Source organism: Suncus etruscus, chromosome 9 (genome assembly GCF_024139225.1).
Source record: "Suncus etruscus isolate mSunEtr1 chromosome 9, mSunEtr1.pri.cur, whole genome shotgun sequence".
Taxonomy (NCBI): Eukaryota; Metazoa; Chordata; class Mammalia; order Eulipotyphla; family Soricidae; genus Suncus; species Suncus etruscus.
In genome coordinates this window covers 105,750,684-105,769,126 of record NC_064856.1, presented here as the reverse complement: position 1 = coordinate 105,769,126, position 18,443 = coordinate 105,750,684, and the positions used below count along the sequence as shown (strand labels likewise).

At 43.5% G+C, this 18,443-nt stretch overlaps 1 non-coding gene across 1 annotated transcript; it reads left to right on the top strand.

The window, feature by feature from the left end:
* The first annotated feature begins 5,101 nt into the window (after positions 1-5,101).
* On the top strand, positions 5,102-5,208 carry LOC126019670 (U6 spliceosomal RNA). The gene has a single exon (XR_007499300.1). It is a non-coding gene; the product is annotated as a U6 spliceosomal RNA (small nuclear RNA).
* Positions 5,209-18,443: the final 13,235 nt, after the last annotated feature.

Sequence of the window (18,443 nt, the reverse complement as noted above, 5' to 3'; positions counted from 1 at the left end):
TTACCTGTTTCCCTTCTATTTACCCTAAACAAAGCGAACCCAAAACAAACTGCCTTTTCACCTTCAGTATCGGCTCTTTAATATGCTAATTTAAGCCAGAGTCCTCCATTCTTTCCCCAGTTTCTTTGATGTCAAGAATTTGCACCTGCTTTCCAAGCCTCTAACCTTTAAAAGTCAGCCAGCTCAAAAAATAAAGTTGTCTCCGTCCTTATAGACGCGAGTCCCCATACAATCTGTGTGGTTTCATTCATTTCTACAATATTGTTCCGTCATTCGCCATTCCGTGTGCCCACTCTCTCCCCGTGGAATTTTTTCCCAAACTCCACGAAGGATCTGTTTACAGGCGCTGGCGTCTTGCGACAGAATTGGCTCACAGCACTCAGGAGCTACTCCCTGCCTGTTGTTCTTGAGGGGAAAAGGGTGCATCACTCCTGTTGATGCTCAGGGACCATATGGTGGCTGATCCCCACCTCCCGGATGCAGAGCTTGTGCTCAGTGCTTTGAGCTCTCCTCTTGCCCGCTGGCTTTAAATCCCAAAGAGCTGTTTGCAGACATGTTCATTTTCACTGCAGCATTGTTTACAATAGCCAAGAAGCACAGGAACTGTCTCTTTGCTTTGACCATTCACCATTATCCACCCATGAATGAGAGGCTAAAGAGAACTTGTTTACATATATGCTTCACTCAGCCTCAGAATACAAGGATATCCTGTCAACCAGAAGGAAAGAGCCCACAAAATGGGAGATGAAAGTAAATGAATCCATAGTGCATTATTTTCCTTACAGAAAGTTCTAACTCTCCAGGCTTTTGTAAAGTAGAAGGACAGTTTCCAGGGATAGGAGATGGGGGAAAGGAAGTACCACAGTCACAGTTTTTGTTTCACAACATGAAGGAGATCTAAGGACTCATAGAGCCTAGAGTTAGTTCTGTCGTGAACACTTAGTAGCAGTTGGAGACCCCACCTGCCCAGTGGGGTCCCTACTGCACTGTCCTTAGGGACTCTGGCTCCACATCCAAGTGAATGTGTTCTTTGACCATCACTGCAACCAAAGTGAACAATACCATAAGGGAGTGTGTGTAATCCCAAGTTCTTGCAGTAACAAAAAAGGGAAGGGAGAGGAAAAAAAACAAAACTTCCCTCCCCAAATACACAACCTATAACCCAAAAATCTTTCTTTGGGGGGGATGAGGGACTACACCCAGCGGTGCTTAAGGGTAACTTCTGGCTCTGTGCTCAGGAACTACTTCTGGCAGTGAATGGGATGGGGAAGCTTATGGGATATCGGGGATTGAACCCAGGTCAGCTGCATGCAAGAACTCCAAGTGAACTATTCCTCCAGCCCCTCAATATTCTTATAGTTAAAATACCATATACTGAAAACGTAAGAGCTCAGGGCCAGAAAGATAACACAGCAGGAGAGAATGCTTGTTTTGCACTATTCTATACCCAGAATCCCATATGATCCCCTGAGACTGACAGGAGTGATTCCTGAGTGCAGAGCCAGGAATAAGCCCTCAGTATCGCCAAGTGTGGCCAAAAAATAAATAATTAAAAAAAATAAAATAGGGCCAGAGTGATAGCACAGTGGTAGAGCCAGGACAGGTATAGGTTCAATCCCCGACATCCCATACGGTCCCCCTGACCCCTGAGCACTACAGAGTTAACCCAGAAAACCCCCCAAAAAATGATATTTTAACATTTTGTGGGGGAAAATGAAGGAGGTTTTAGGTCACACACAGCAATATTCAGTGGTTATTTCTGGCTCTATATTCAGGAATCACAAATCACTGCTGGATATGCTTGGGTGACCATATAGGATGACCCTGTGGTTAAAAAGAAATCATTTTACTTTCTGAAAAAAATAAAACTACAGTAGGTAAGGTGGGATAGTGTTGCACAAGGCTGACCACAGTTCAATTTCCAGAAGCTCATACATGTATAGTTCCCCCCAACTACCACTAGGAGGGATCCTAGAGCTCCGAACCAGGAATAAGCTCTGAGCAAAGCTGACTATGGTCTAAAACCCGAAAAAGAAAAAGATAATTCAGCCATATCATGACCTCCATTTCTGTGGTTTTTGGTTTTTGGGCCACACCCAGGGACACTCTGGGGTTACTCCTGGCTATGCACTCAGAAATCGCTCCCGGCTTGGGGGACCATTTGGGACTCAGCCACATGCAAGGCAAATGCCCTACCGATGTGCCAGGGCTCCAGCTGCAACAGTCCATTCTTATCTGTAGTTTTGGGGTCTCTTCCCAAGTGAACAATAATCACACTGACCCCAGAACTTTGGCAGCTCACATTTCTCTCACTTTTATCTCTTCAGAGATGGCTTGCTCTGGTACACTTTCAACCCTAGAGGTGTGTCTAGTCAGCCAGTGATGTGAAAGCAAACTTGAGACATGAACATATAGGCGTTGCCGGTGCAAGTCCCCGGGTGACTGCTCTGATGACTAATTTCAAGCCCTTCATCTTCCCTCACAGAAAAGAATTTCAGGGGGAGGATAGCAGGGAGGTAAAAACAGGATTTATTCAAATGTATTGAGGAAGAGGAGGGAGAGCATCAGGAAGGAAGAGAGTAACAAACTCAAGAGAGAACATGGGCTTCTCCAAAGACAGATCCCTGGTACACAACCCAGCGTGGCAATAGGAAAATCCACATTTCAGGAGGAGATATGCAGCTGACATGTACATACGAGTGTCATGTATGGGCCCAAGAACACGTGTCCCTCCTTTGTTCCAAGTTAGCTTATATAGGGTTTCTCCTAATCTATCCCGCCTAGGGCTTTGTTTAGTTTTTGTTGTTGTTGTTGTTGTTGTTTTGGGGCCACACCCGGTGGTACTCAGGGGTTACTCCTAGCTCTGCACTCAGAAATCGCTCCTGGCAGGCAAGCTCGGGAGACCATATAGGATGTAGGGGATCAAACCCGGGTCTGCTCCAGGTAGGTCATGTGCAAGGCAAATGTCCCATCACTGTGCTATCACTCGGGTCCCCCACCTGGGGCTTTGCACCAGGTAGAGTCCTGTGTGATTGCCAAGGGGAAGGGTCAGAATCAGCTGATCTTTGTTTGATCTTCCTTTCTTGGCTTTTATTCCAATCAGAGCTTCTCTCCTGGGGTCTTAGTTTCAATATCCACAAGGTGTTTGGCAGTCTTAGGGTTAAGGATGAGAGGAAAGAGTAACTTCTTTAAATATTATCTGGTTTCGGGGCCGGGCGGTGGCGCTAGAGGTAAGGTGCCTGCTTTGCCTGTGCTAGCCTTGGATGGACTGCAGTTCGATCCCCCGGTGTCCCATATGGTCCCCCAAGCCAGGAGCGACTTCTGAGCGCATAGCCAGGAGTAACCCCTGAGCATCACCGGGTGTGGCCCAAAAACCAAAATATATATATATATATATATTATCTGGTTTTATTAAAGAGTCCCAAGAATTCATGGGGTGAGGACAGGGGTGGTGACTTTCCTATCTACCTGTCTGCTTCAGAAGGAAGGAGTCTGAACCCAGGAGAGACTCTTCTCCCTTTAGCCCAACTCTTAAGGAAACATGGATGGGTAGAGCTCAACCAAGGAGCCACAACCAGGACAGGAAGGCCTGCACTTTCTCTCAAAGCCTGCATTTCCTGGAAATCTACACCAGACAGACCTTGCTATGGATGATTTTCCATAACAATATCTCCTCATAACAAGCTCTAAAGCAGGAGTCTTCAAACTACGGCCCACGGGCCACATATTGTATTTATTCCCATTTTGTTTCTTCACTTCTAAATAAGATATATGCAGTGTACATAGAAATTTGTTCATAATTTTTGTTTTAACTATAGTCTGGCCCTCCAACAGTCTGAAGGACAGTGAAGTGGCCCCCTGTTTAAAAAGTTTGAGGACCCCTGCTCTAAAGTTTATTGTACTATAGTGTGTGTGAGTGTAAAAGAGTGAGAGAGAAAGTGGGAGAGAGAGAAAGAGAGAGAGAGATTACTCTTGGCAGGCTCAGGGAACATATGGGATTCCAGGGATCAAACCCAGATCAGCTGCATGGAAGGCAAGCATCTTACCTGGTGCTCTATCACTCCAGTTCCTTCACCCCATATTTGGGTGGCTTTGTTTGGTTCCTTTAAGAGTTAAACCTCTCTGTCAAAAAAAAAAAAAAAAACTTCTCTGTCAACAGTGGTCTGTCCTGACAAACCATTCCTCACAGCAATGCATGCATTTCAAGTTTTCTGCCTCTTGATGTTGTCTGAAAAAAAAACCCTACACTTAGGAAAAGAGAGGGAATCTCTCTTTAGGCAGAGAGATGATAATGGGAGCTAAGGCACTTGCCCTTCATGCTGTCAAGCCCAGTTAGATTCCTAGCATGGCATAGGGTCCCCTGAGCACTTTCAGAAGTAAGGTGCCCCTATGTTCCTTGCAGCACTATTCACAATAGCCCAAATCTGGAAACAACCCAAGTGTCCAAAAACAGATGAGTGGATAACAAAAATGTGGTACACCTACACAATGGGATTTTATTTGACTGTAAGAAAAATCAAATCATACCATTTTCTCCTATATGGATGAATTTGGAGAGTATGGTACTGAATAAAGTTAGTTAGGAGAAATAAAAAGGAGCTGGAGAGAGATAGTACAGCAGGTGTAGGGTATTTGCCTTTCATGTAGCCAACCTGAATTTGATCCTGTCACATCCTATGGCTCCCCAAACACCACCAAGGGTACTTTCTGAGTGCAGATCTAGGAGTAACCCCTAACAGCCACTAAGTGTGGCCCAAAAACCAAACAAAAAGTATGTCTTGCACATCGCCAACCCAGATTCAGTTTCTAGCATCCCTAAGCAACACCAGGAACAATTTCCTAGTGCTGAGCCAGGAGGATCCCTAAGCATCACCCCACTGGGTGGCCCAAAACTCAATATAATACATATGTTATTTAAAAATATAATATATTACATATTTTAATTATATATAAATTATTTTATTTATAAATTTGTATTTATAAGTATATTATATTTATAAATATATTATATATACCTTTTCTTTCACTGTTGTTGCAGTGATAGGTGGCAGTGCGACATGTAACAACAACCTTATTCAGAGCCCTATTAAAGTGATAGCTGGTGCTCGCTTCGGCAGCACATATACTAAAATTGGAACGATATAGAGAGGATTAGCATGGCCCCTGCGCAAGGATGACACGCAAATTTGTGAAGCGTTCCATATTTTTAAAAATAAATAAAAAGAAAGTGATAACTGGTAAAATCTGAACTGGAAAGAGCCACCCAGGGCAGGAGGGATGCCATAGTATGTATGTGTGTGTATATATATATATATATATATATATATATATATATATATATATATATGTAAACATTTTGTTTATAAATTTATTTATATTTATAAAATATATTTTATATATTTTATATATCATTAAATATATATATATTTGAGTTTTATAGAAGCAGATTCAAGAAAAGTGAGACAGAGGTTAAAGTTGGTCCCTTGTCAGATCTGAGCCTCTGGAGATGGGCCCAAACTGCTACTGTCCATGGGACTTTGCAGACAAGACTGACAAATATCTCAGTCTTTTTTACTGAAGAACTCCGGGGGGCTATGACAAACCCCTAGGCCAGGTGAGAAAGAAAGAGGGAAAGAGAGATGGGTTTGGGACCAGGGTAAGGTCAGATTGAGGGCCAGGTAAAAGAAACAAGTATATGATGTAAAGTAAAAGAAGTCAGCCAAAGGTCTGTCCAAATCAGGGAGAAAAGCCATAACCAGGGGTAGAAAACAGTTCAATCCCAGGAGCTCCTTCAAATATCTCTTCTAACTGCCAACAACTTTCCACACCCAGTCTTCCCCAGGGGTTGGGGCTTATAGACTCAGCCAGCCAATCACAATTAGGGTCTTATTAAAGGGGTGGGCCCCTTTTATGGCTGTCTAGTGCTGAACTGTAGGACTAGATAGCCCCCTTTCTTTTTGTATTTAAAAGATTTTTAGGGTAAGTAGTTCCAGGTAGGTCAGATCCAAAGGGCTGTAGCTTGATGATGTCTTCAGATGCGTGCAGAGAAATTAGGGCATGGATGGTTTTCCTTAGTAAGGGCTTCTGCTGATGATGTCATCAGGTCTGGGCAGGAAAATCAGAAACTAGCACATTTTAGGATCCCTTTTGCAGATCTTTTTTTTTTTTTTTTTTTTTAAGTTTCAATTTTTCACTCCAGGGAGACATTTCACTCCGTTGTCAAGCTAAGAGAAAGGGAAAAATGGACACTTTGTTTAGTAAATGTAGGCTATCAACAAGAGCTTCCTTAACTATAGTTAGATTCCTATTTCTTAAATAGCACGTGGGCGTAGTAAGAACTATCTAAAAAAAAGATAAATTGGAGGGCCCGGAGAGATAGCACAGCGGTGTTTGCCTTGCAAGCAGCTGATCCAGGACCAAAGGTTGTTGGTTCGAATCCCGGTGTCCCATATGGTCCCTCGTGCCTGCCAGGAGCTATTTCTGAGCAGACAGCCAGGAGTCACCCCTGAGCAACGCCGGGTGTGACCCAAAAACCAAAAAAAAAAAAAAAGATAAATTGGAATATAACTATTTACAAAGGCAAAAAATTATTAAAGTTTTATAAAATTAAATTCTAAACCTATAACTATGTTGAAATGTAAATTCTGTAGTCAGAGAATAGGGACAACGTGATCTTTTTCTTTGGCTACTTCCTACTAAAGTAGAGGCAGAGACATTATAATGTCAGAATTATTTTTCTTTATCACTAACTAATATAACAGCTAGCTGTTACATTATTACAACAGCTAGCTGTTACATTATAATAACAGCTAACTGGGATCTTATTTGTTAAAAAAAAAAAGTAAAATAAAATAAAACAAATGGCTACTTAAATTTCTAAATAAGTTTAAAGAAATGTGTAGATTTAGGGACCTGAGCGATAGCGCAGTGGTTAGGGCGTTTGCTTTGTACGGCTGACCCAGGAAGGACCTAGGTTTGATCCCCAGTGCCCATATGGTCCTCCAACCCAGGAGCGATTTCTGAGTACATAGCCAGGAGTAACCCCTGAGTGTCACCGTGTGTGCCCACCCCCAAAAAAAAGTGTAGATTCAGATAAGGTGCTTGAAGTAAAGCTAATTTTTTCATAGTCTTTTAAAACGATGAAAAATCCAAAATTTTTCTGGAATTTAAATGTGATGAGTCCTTATATGGCACAGTGGAATCCATAGCTCCTTTTGGGGGGTGTCTTCTATGGAAATGTAAGCGTATCCTCTTCCTCTGATGATCAAGTTTCCTACACCCAATCCTTGTCAACTTTCACCCAAATAGGTGAGTTAATTGTCTTGTGGGTTCTTGGGTCTTCCTGGAAATGTTTGTGGGGGGGTTTGCGGGTTTTGTTTTTGTTTGGTTGGTTGGTTTTGGTTTGGTTTTGGGGGCCACACTCGGTGATGCTCAGCGGTTACTCCTGGCCCTGCACTAAGAAATCGCTCCTGGGGGGCGGTGAGATGGCACAGCGGTGTTTGCCTTGCAAGCAGCCCATCTAGGACCTAAGGTGGTTAGTTTGAATCCCGGCATCCCATATGGTCCCCCGCGCCTGGCAGATAGCCAGATAGCCAGGAGTGACCCCTGAGCACCGCTGGTGTGGCCCAAAAACAAAAACAGCAACAACAACAACAACAACAAAAAAGAAATCACTCCTGGTTGGGGGGGACCAAATAAGATGCCAGGGAATCGAACCGTGGTCCATCCTATGTCACCCGTAGGCCCTACCGCTGCACCACCACTCCGATCCTATCCTGGAAATATTTTTGAGCACCTATGTATTGCTCTCCTTGTGGTAAACTTAGAAAATTTAGAGAAAACAGTGATATTGATAGAAAGTCAAATGGAGGCATTCCCCACGTTTTATTTTTCATTAATTGTGTTTTAAGTGAGATTTATTAATAATGCTTCTGTAATAATACAAAAACTGTGGAGAATGTGGGCATCTCCTCTTTCAACTTATTTATCCCACCTGAATGATCAGAACTGCCCACACCTGGAATGGGCAGGTAAGGAGGCTGACTTGGGGGGAGAGAGGGATTAAGAAGGAAAGTTAGAGAGAGAAGTGACAGAGTGAGAATCAACAGAGAGATTCAACATCAGATTCAGCATCAGCAGTTGAGCATCAGCAAAGCAGCAGCAGCAGTAGCATCAACAAAGGGAGTCAGTCAGCAAGGAAGCCTGGAGAAACAGCTGAAAGGGAGACAGAGTCAGAGAGAGCCAGAGAAGGAAGGAGCAGAGAAGTGGCTGCTTGGAAAAGGCTTAGCATAGAAGCCATGTGAGGAAATGTATATATTAGGATATTAGGATTGTGAAATAAAGCTGGATGACTCCTGGAACTTCATCTGTCTGCTTTGTAAATCTCTCCTCCCTCAACCTGCAACCTTCAGACCCATCAGGCTGTAGGGGCTGCAGGAATTGGGTAAGAGCCCAGAAAGGCCTCACCATTCCCACTCCAACACTAGGACTCTTTAATTTATATTAAAACAACAAAGAGTTCTATGTACACTTTCAACTATTGCTGTCCTTATGGGTTGTACGGTATCCTCGTTATGAGCTTTATCTGCCACTCATTATAAAAGGCTTGGAAAGTTTTTCTGGTATATTCTGATCCATTATCCATCTTGATTGTATTAGGAATCCCATAACTGAAAAGCATTGCAATAGAAAGGAGTAAACTACTTTAGCTCTCTCTAATAACATAGGGACAGCCCATATAAATTTTGAAAAAGTGTCAATTGCCATATGCAGGCATGGTTTGTTTTGGGGAAAAAATTAGCATGGGTCACATCCATTTGCCATAATTCATTTGTTCTGAGACCACGAGGATTAGCTTCTGCCACATGACTTTTTTTAGTGCGAAAGAGCGCAGACCAAACAGCTCCAATAATGTGTCTGACTTGTCTTAGTGGAATTCAATATTGTACAGGGAGGCGACAGACATTTGTCTATACAGCAATATGTTCTTCCACTGGTGATGTAAATACTGACATTTCCAGGTGATCAGCTAATTCATTTCCTAAAGTCATTGGACCAGAGAGACCAGAATGAGATCTTATGTGCATGATGTAATACTGCAAATAGTAATAACCATACCATCTCTCTGAGGGTAAGTCAAGTGAGATAGGACTTCTGGGGGTGGTCCATAAAAAAAAAATGTTTACTTCCTTCTGCGTCTCTGGAGTCAATTGTCTTGAGCTATTCAAGGTAGCATCACTTTCTAAGGTAAAGAGCAGGTTAGTTAGTTCTGAATTTGGAATACCAAGAGAGAGATGGACCCAATTAATATCTTACCCAGCAAATTTTGAAAATCATTGAGTGTTTTAAGATCTTTTTGGTAGATTGAAATCTTTTGAGGACATACTATCGTGCATTCAAGAATAATACCCAAGTACTCATATGGTGGCATCATCTGAATTTTTTTCGGTTGCTACCTGTAATCCAGCCTTTGGCAAATTTGTCATAACATCCTCATACAAGTTGTGAAGTTCCCTCTCATTTGAATAATCTATTAAAATATTATCCAATAGTGTACATACAATAAGCATTAGGAAATCTTGCATGGGAAGGACTTGAACTAAATCAACAAAATACTGACACATAGTTGGTGAGTTAGTCATTCCCTGAGTTTAAGAAGTCCACTGAAATCACGGGCCCAGAGAGATAGCACAGCGGTGTTTGCCTTGCAAGCAGCCGATCCAGGACCAAAGGTGGTTGGTTCAAATCCCAGTGTCCCATATGGTACCCCATGCCTGCCAGGATCTATTTCTGAGCAGACAGCCAGGAGTAACCCCTGAGCACCACCAGGTGTGGCCCAAAAACCAAAAAAAAAAAAAAAAAAAAAAAGAAGTCCACTGAAATCTGCACATAGGCACCTTATGATTTAAAGAAGGGATAGAGAATGCAAATCATTTATGGTCATATGGGTGAATGGGGATATTATAGAAACAATCTTTGATGTTAATCACTACCAAATGCTAATTTTAGGAATCATTACAGGAGAAGGAAGGCTAGGTTGAAGGGTTCCCATTAGAATCATTGTGGTATTAACATTACCATATTTAGGGCAAGGGTCAGGTGGTGTCCTCAAAAATGCACGGTTGGGTGGGGCTCTAAATTATCTCCATTGGTATCCTGGTCTCCTAGTTTGTTTTTGGACTGAATAGGCCTCAAGGGCATTTACTCATGCCTGGTGGAAATGGAGCCAACCTTCAGGCACGCCTTGAAGTACGCCAGTACATCTTCTCTCTCCCTTGTTGGTCTTAGAATGACCTGACAGTCCTCATTAGAATTTCCAAATGTGAGTTGCTTTCTTAAATGATACTGGACCTCTTTACCCTTAACTTGTATCTGTACTGCCTAGGACAGATTGCTAATAAATAGGGCAAATGGTTCAGATTCACCCTGGAAGTCTTTAGTAAAGCTATCTTTAAACTCAAAAGAGTCTGCATCTATTTTCTCCCACACAGATAGGGCAATATCTCTAATATAATTTAGGATTATGCTGGGTATGGTAGCCTTTTTTTATTTTTGGTATTCTCCTTCTCCTAACAACATATCAAGGGTGATTTTGATTCCAGATAGCCTTCTGCCTAATTCTCACAAGTTGTATAATTTAGCTTTCACCTCATCACTTAGCCACATTTGCCCTTGCAGGTATTGAGATAGACTCAGGCAAAATTTGGCCACAATCTGAAAGTCCTGTGGGGTCAAAGTGTGTTTTTGCTCCAGCCTGATACTTCGAGCAGTATGAGGATATTGGCCCATATGCCACATAGGCTTTTTAAAAATCTACTCAGATAATTTATTTTTAATCCTTCATTTGTAGGCAGTTTGTGGGGCATATTTCTGTTGGCCTCTAGTTTGGGTCATAATGGGGCTGGATTAGTTAGTTCTGATTCTGACTATGAAGTGCCAGGGATTATCTCAGGTCTGGAAAATATGGGTGTTTCTTGGATATTTTCATTTATGATAATTATTGTGTCTGGACTTCCCTTATTCATGGATTGCACCCTGATCTCTACCTGAAACATTCCTTCCCTAGTTCTGGTTTCAGTTTGGCAGGCAAACTTCTCTACCTGATTTGATTTTATGGGTATAGGAATAGGCATTTTTGTTCTGGAATAGGTTTTTGTTTGGAATAGGTCTTGGTGGTGGTTATTATATTTTCCGTGGTTTCCTTAGCCAATGAGTGGCTTTGAGAGGGGCTGAAGTAGTATTGCTTCTCAGGGAATCAGTTTTCATCTTATTATATTATATTCAACATAAACTAGAGATAAATATTCTAAATTATCATTATTATTATTATTGAATAAATCATTATTGCCATCAGATCTTTATCATTTAAAATCCAGGATACCAAAAATGATTTAATTCACAGTGGGATCATAGCCTTCACATAAGATAAGAATATTGTCTGAACCCACTGGAAAATCATGAATAGCAGCCCAACAAACATACCTGCTAAGTTTTCAAATTATTCTGTTCATCAATGGTCCTCACTGTTTGATGCACCATCTATGGCTGCAGTCCCTCACAGTTGTGTCCCACTGTATGAATTTGGATGTCTCTAGTCACAAAACTCTGAGTCCTGGGCTCCTTCTCACTTGGCTGAGATAATAACAGTGAGCTTGTGCTTTCTAAGATGTGGAGATACTGGAACTCTCCCGCTGGAGGGGCCCTCAGCAGCTGTGATCATGTCTCCAAGCCAGAAACCAGAGAACTAAAACGGACCCAATGTTCCCCCTCTGTCACTGATCTCCCACGTGTCTGGAAGAACAAGTTCTTAGTTCTTGTTTCATCGCACTGATGCCTCAGGTTCTTCCAAGAATGTGACTTCATCAATTCTGGGTCAAGGCCCAGAAATCTTTTTTTTTTTTTTCTTTAAACTCCCAAAAGTTGTCACCTCGGATCCCACAGAGAAATAAAATTAAAGAGAATCACAGTGTAAATGCAGGGAGAGAGAGAGAGAGAGACAGAGAGAGAGAGAGAGAGAGAGAGAGAGAGAGAGAGAGAGAGAGAGACAGAGACAGAGACAGAGACAGAGAGAGACAGAGAGAGAGATTGAGAGAGAGAGAGAACATCAGGGTTGAACCTACCTATGCTCTGCATCAAGAGATCCAACTTCCGGGGTCTGGCGGTGGCGCTAAAAGGTAAGGTGCCTGCCTTGCCTGCGCTAGCCTTGGACGGACCGCGGTTCAATCCCCCTGGTGTCCCATATGGTCCCCCAAGCCAGGAGCAACTTCTGAGCACATAGCCAGGAGTAACCCCTGAGCGTTACCGGGTGTGGCCCCCAAAAAAAAACCAAAAAAAAAAAGAGATCCAAGTTCCATCTATGGTGTTGCTTGGGACCTTGAGCACCACCAGGAATAACCTCCAAGCACAGAGCTAGCAGAAGCTCCTGAGCATCTCTGGATGTGATCACACATACACCCCCAATAAAATTTTTTTAAAGGGTAGAGTGCAGAGCCAGAAATAACCACTAAACACACTGCGTCTGGCCCCCAAAAAGCCAAAAAAAAAAAAAAAAAGTAAAAAGGTAGTTAATGACCCAAAAAGAAAATATTTAAAATTCTTTTTAAAAATATTTGAAGATAGGGGCCGGAGAGAGATCATGGCGGTAAGGCATTTGCCTTTCATGCAGAAGGTCATTGGTTCAAATTCTGACATCCCATATGGTCCCCCGCGCCTGCCAGGAGTGATTTCTGAGCATAGAGTTAGGAATAACCCCTGAGCACTGCCGGGTGTGACCCAAAAACAAAACAAAACAAAAAATTTGAAGATCGAGGCCAGAGCAGTCGCACAGTGGGTGGGGCATTTGCCTTGCACACGACAGAACCCAGGTTAGATCTCTGGCATCCCATGTAGTCCCCAGAGCCTGCCAGAACTGATCCCTAAGCACTGAGCTATAAGTAAGCCCTGGGCATAGCTGGGTATGTCTACAAAAAAAAAATAAAATAGGGGCCAGAGCAGTGGCACAAGCGGTAGGGCACTTGCCTTGCATGTGCTAACCTAGGACATCCAGACCTTGATTTGATCCCCTGGCGTCCCATAGGGTCCCCCAAGCCAGGAGCGATTTCTGAGCGAATAGCCAGGGGTAGCCCCTGAGCATCACCAAATGTGGCCCAAAAACCAAAAATAAAATAAAATAAAATAGGGGCCAAAGTGATAACATAGCATTTTAAGGCACTTGCCTTGCATGCAGCTGACCCGAATTCAATCTCCAGCATTCCATATTGTCCCTCTGAGCACCACTCAGAGTGGTTCCTGAGCACAGAACCAGGAATAACATCTAACTTAGCATGGCCAGGTGTGACCCCAAAAAGAAATCCCAAAAGAAATTGTTTTAATAAATATATATAATGATAATAGATAATAAATAATCAATACGTAAAATAGTATTATTTTATTTGAAAAATAAAACTCTTTATTTTATTTTATTTTTTTATTTTTTATTTTTTTTTTTGGTTTTTGGGCCACACCCAGTGATGCTCAGGGGTTACTCCTGGCTATGCGCTCAGAAGCCGCCCCTGGCTTGGGGGACCGTATGGGACGCCGGGTGATCGAACCTCAGTCCATCCTAGGCTTAGTGCTGGCAAGGCAGACACCTTACCTCTAGCGCCACTGCGCCAGCCCCCCAAAATAAAACTCTTTAAAATAAAACTATTGAAAATCTAAAAATTACCTCCAGCTCATAGAAGATAGATAGATCATCATCTCAGCTGATAAGAGATTCATCCGTGTGAAACGTCCATCTGATGGTGCTAGATTTTTTATGACTGTTAATATATTTATTTAAGCGCCATGATTACAAACATGTTTGTCATTGGGTGTTAGTCATAAAAATGTATACTCCCCTTCACCAGTGCAACCTTCCCACCACCACCAGTGCTCTCATTTTCCTCCTTCCCCATCATCTGTCTTCGAAAGCGGAATTCTATTTCACTCACTTCCATTGTCATGATAGTTGTTGGTGTAGTTATTTCTCTAACTGCACTTACCAATCTTTGTGGAAAGCTTCATATCATGGGCTGATCCTCTCAAACCTCATCTCTATTGTCTCTCGGTATTACTGGTAAAAGACCCTACTGTCTTTTATTTTTCTTAAATCCCACAAAGGAGTGAGGTAGGTGTGTGTGTGTGTGTGTGTGTGTGTGTGTGTGTGTGTGTGTGTGTGTGTGTGTCCGTGTCCCTCTGACTTATTTCACTCAGCAAAATAGTTTCCATGTAGAGGAAAATTTCATGACTCTACTTTCCTGAAGGCTGCATAGTATTCCATTGTGTATATATACCACAGTTTCCTTGATGTGTGTGTGTGTGTGTGTGTGTGTGTGTGTGTGTGTGTGTGTGTGTGTCCCTCTGACTTATTTCACTCAGCAAAATTGTTTCCATATAGAGGAAAATTTCATGACTCTACTTTCCTGAAGGCTGCATAGTATTCCATTGTGTATATATACCACAGTTTCCTTGATGGTCCTACTTTTGTAAGCGATCACATTCATGGATGGGCAAAGAAACCAAGACTGAAGAACTGAAGTTCCTGGTCATTTATTTGGTCTTTACCTTGGTTTGAACATCCTGGTTGTAGTTTTCCCCGCGGCATTCACTAGGGGGTGCCAGAGGACAAACGAGACCCGCAGAGCCCCCTGTTAATCCCAGGGACATGCGGTCCCCGGAAATGCCAGTTAAGCATCAACCCATGGGGCCCCAGGCTGAGTCGTGATGACCATGCGATTTCTTGAGGTCCTCAGCTTTACCCTGAAGGGTTTGCAGGGTCGCTGAAATGAAGCCTTTTCTGATGTGAACGCTTAGAGAACCCAGCCTTAGATGGCCAATGGAGGATTCTGCTTTGTGGGTCATTAAAAATAAATCCAGCTGACCTGGTCTTTCTTTCTGACACCCAAGGATCCGATTAATTAAACAGGCGTTTTTTTTTTTTTTTCCCTCTCTTGAGAACTTGTCGCATTTGAAAAACTTAAGTGGAGCAACTGGAGAAATAGCTCAAAAGGTCTGGGCTCTGTCCTGGCCATGCATGGGCCCCTGACCACTGCCTGAAGCAGTGAGAGCTGAGCATCACACCTTCCGGGCACTACCAGGAGTGGCCTTCAAGACCCCCAAAATAAGTTTGTTTGTTTGTTTGTTTGGTTTGGTTTGGTTTTTTATTTTTGGGCCACACCCGGCTGTGCTCAGGGGTTATTCCTGGCTGTCTGCTCAGAAATAGCTCCTGGCAGGCACGGGGGACCATGTGGGACACCGAGATTCGAACCAACCACCTTTGGTCCTGGATCGGCTGCTTGCAAGGCAAACGTGCTGTGCTATCTCTCCGGGCCCCCCAAAAAAAGTTTTAAAATTAAAAGAAAAATAGTGATTTAAATGAAATATTCTCCAAAGAGACAGCACAGAGGCCTGCCTTATATACATGCCTAGTTCAATCCTGCAGTCCCTGATCACTGCCAGGTGCATCCGCAGAGGCCCCCAGTATTTCATGCTCAGGCAATGAACCATCAGCTATGCTCTTTGAGAATTATAAGGACTAACCCACCACCCCACCCCATTCCCCACAGGCCACCTGACACTGCTTAGGAGGTTCAAAAATTAATTTGAGAAGTCTCATTCCCCAGGCCATTATAAGACACTTTGTAAAGACACAGAAAGTAATTCCCTCTTTGCTGAGGGATATTTGGAAGGGAGAGGAGGGCTTCGATGTCTGTTAAAGGCATACAAATTAGAGGCCAGAAAGATAGTACAATGGGTAGGGTGTTTGTCTGACATAGAGCCAACCTGGGCTTGATCCCCGGCATCCCAAATAGTCTCAAAAGCACTGTCAGGAGTGAATCCTGAGTGCAGAGCTAGGAGTAAGCCCTGAGTATCATGGGGGTATTCCCACTTTGAAGAGAAACAAACAAAAACCTAAAAAGAAAGAAATACAAATTAAAACCCACCAAGAGAGATGGTAAGTAGGTAGCCACCAGAAACTCCACCATGCTCTCTATAGAATTTGGGGAGGAAGGGCAGAGTGTTGGCGCAAGTGGTAAGGCATTTGCCTTGCAAGTGTTGACCTAGGACGGACCCGCATCCCATATGGCTCCCCAGGCCAGAAGCGATTTCTGATTGCATAGCCAGGAGTATCCCTTGAGCGTCACCGGTGTGTGCCCAAAAAAAAAAATTGGGAGGGAGGGGAAGAGTGTTGGGCTTTATCCAGAGATGCTAGGGCACAGTGGAAGAGGGCAAGGTTACTCCCAGCTCACTCTTAGGAGTTCTCTAGGACCATATACAATGTATGGGTCCAAATCCGGATCTCCTTGGATGGTTAAACCACTCTCTGCTCTTGCTCTCGACTCTGTCTCATACTAAACTGGGGTGCAAACACACAAGTGCCATCAGATTTGTGTGTCCAGCAAAGTTTCCTTCCACCTTACAAAGAAGGCGCAGTGCAGGGACTGAAGTAATAGCACAGGGGGGAGAGAATTGCCTCGCACACAGCCGATCTGGGTTCAATCCTCGATGTAGGAAATAAAAATATTTCCATAAGATTATTCTTGGAATTGTTGTATATAAAAATATTTCCTTAGGATTGTTCTGTGACTATTGCCCCACTTAGACCTTCCAGGTGGGGGCGCTGTGGAGTTGGCAATAAATAGCTTGATGGACAGGGAAAAGGGGGTCTTTTTGCGAGAGCTGGGATCAGGCTGCAAAAGGACTCTCTCTGCCCAACCTTTTACACCCTAACCTTCTTGTCTGTGTGGATTATTATTTGCTGCGGATAACTATTACCAAGATCTCCCCCTGAAAGGGGACAAGGGGTACGAGGTAATTTCTCATTCAGGGGACTGTTCATGGATTCACAAACACCCAACAAAAGATTTAACAGCACAGATTCACAGCACCTCGGCATCCCGTAAGGTCCCTTAGGTCTGCCAGGAGTAACCCCTGAATGCTGCGCGCGCACGCACACACACACACACACACACACACACACACTCACACACACACACACACACACACACACACACACATGCGCGCACTCAGGACAAAGCACAGCTAGACTCCTTCTTCCTCTCCAGCTGTATCTTCAACTGGGTCCACCACTACCTTCAACTGCCCTTGACACACGCCAAGCCACAGCCTGGGAGTCTAGGGGCCCGAGGGAACAAGCCTATGACCATTATTGTCCAGAATCCTGGCACTTTGCTAACCTGTTTGCCTCCCACCAGCTCTTACATCTGGAGCACTGGCTTTGTGGTAAAGAACAAAACTGACTCTGACCTCACAGTCCCCCTGAAGCCCTTGAAAATTGTTCCAAAGGAAAGTGAAAGTAGCACCAGGGGTTGACAGGCTGTGGATTGTTCAGGACACTCTTGGGGACTGAGAGACATGCTGTGGCACCAACACTTAGAAAAGCACCTTGGAGGTCCTTTCAGAGGTCTCAAACTTGCAGCCCTCGGGCTGCAAACAGCCCTCCCTACAACATTTTGTGGCCCTGCCCTAGAGGAATTTTGTTTTGTTTTGTTTTGTTTTAGTTGTTTGGTCACACCCCCAATGTTCAAGGCTTACTACTGACTTTGCACTCATGGATCACCCCGACTTTGCCTCCTGTGGCCCCCAGGTAAATTGAGTTTGAGACCCCTGAGTTAGATGGACCAGACAGTGGTCCTCAAACTTTTTAAACATGGAGCCAGTTCACTGTCCCTCAGACTGTTGGAGAGCTGGACTATAGTAAAAACAAAAACTATGAACATATTTTTATGCACACTGCATATATCTTACTTTGAAATAAAGAAACTAAATGGGAACAAATACAATATGTGGCCCGCAAGCTGTAGTTTGAGGGGACCACTGATCAGAACAATCTAACTCAGATATGACTCTGGTACCCAACAGGATCAAAAATGTGGAGCCAGAGTGATAGGACAATGGGAAGGGTGCTGAACTATCATTCAGCTGACCCAGTTTCAATCCCTGGCACTGCAGAGGTCCCTCCAGTCCCACCAGGAGTAATCCCTGAGCACTGAGCCAGGAGTCAACCTTGCCCACCACTGAATGTGGCCCCAAAAACAGAAAAAAAAATGTGTCCACAGATACTGTTTAACATGTTTTATCAAGTCCCACATTAGAGCATCCTAAAAGTCAACCCTAGGACAATACACAGGAATTGAGGTTGGGGGTCATAGGGGTTCCCCCATCATTTGTAAAAAGGAATCAAGTGCATGTCACCCAACAGAGGGGTCCCCAAACATTTCACTGAGAGAAAAGCAGCAGACATAAGAGTATCTGTGGTTCTGTGGCCAGATAGGCCAGATAGTTCTAGAAAGTAAAGGCTGGAAGCAGAATAATGGCACAACAGGTAGGGCATTTGCCTTACAAGTGGATGATCTGGCTTAATCCCCAGTATCCCATATGATCCCCCAAGTCTGCCAGGAGTG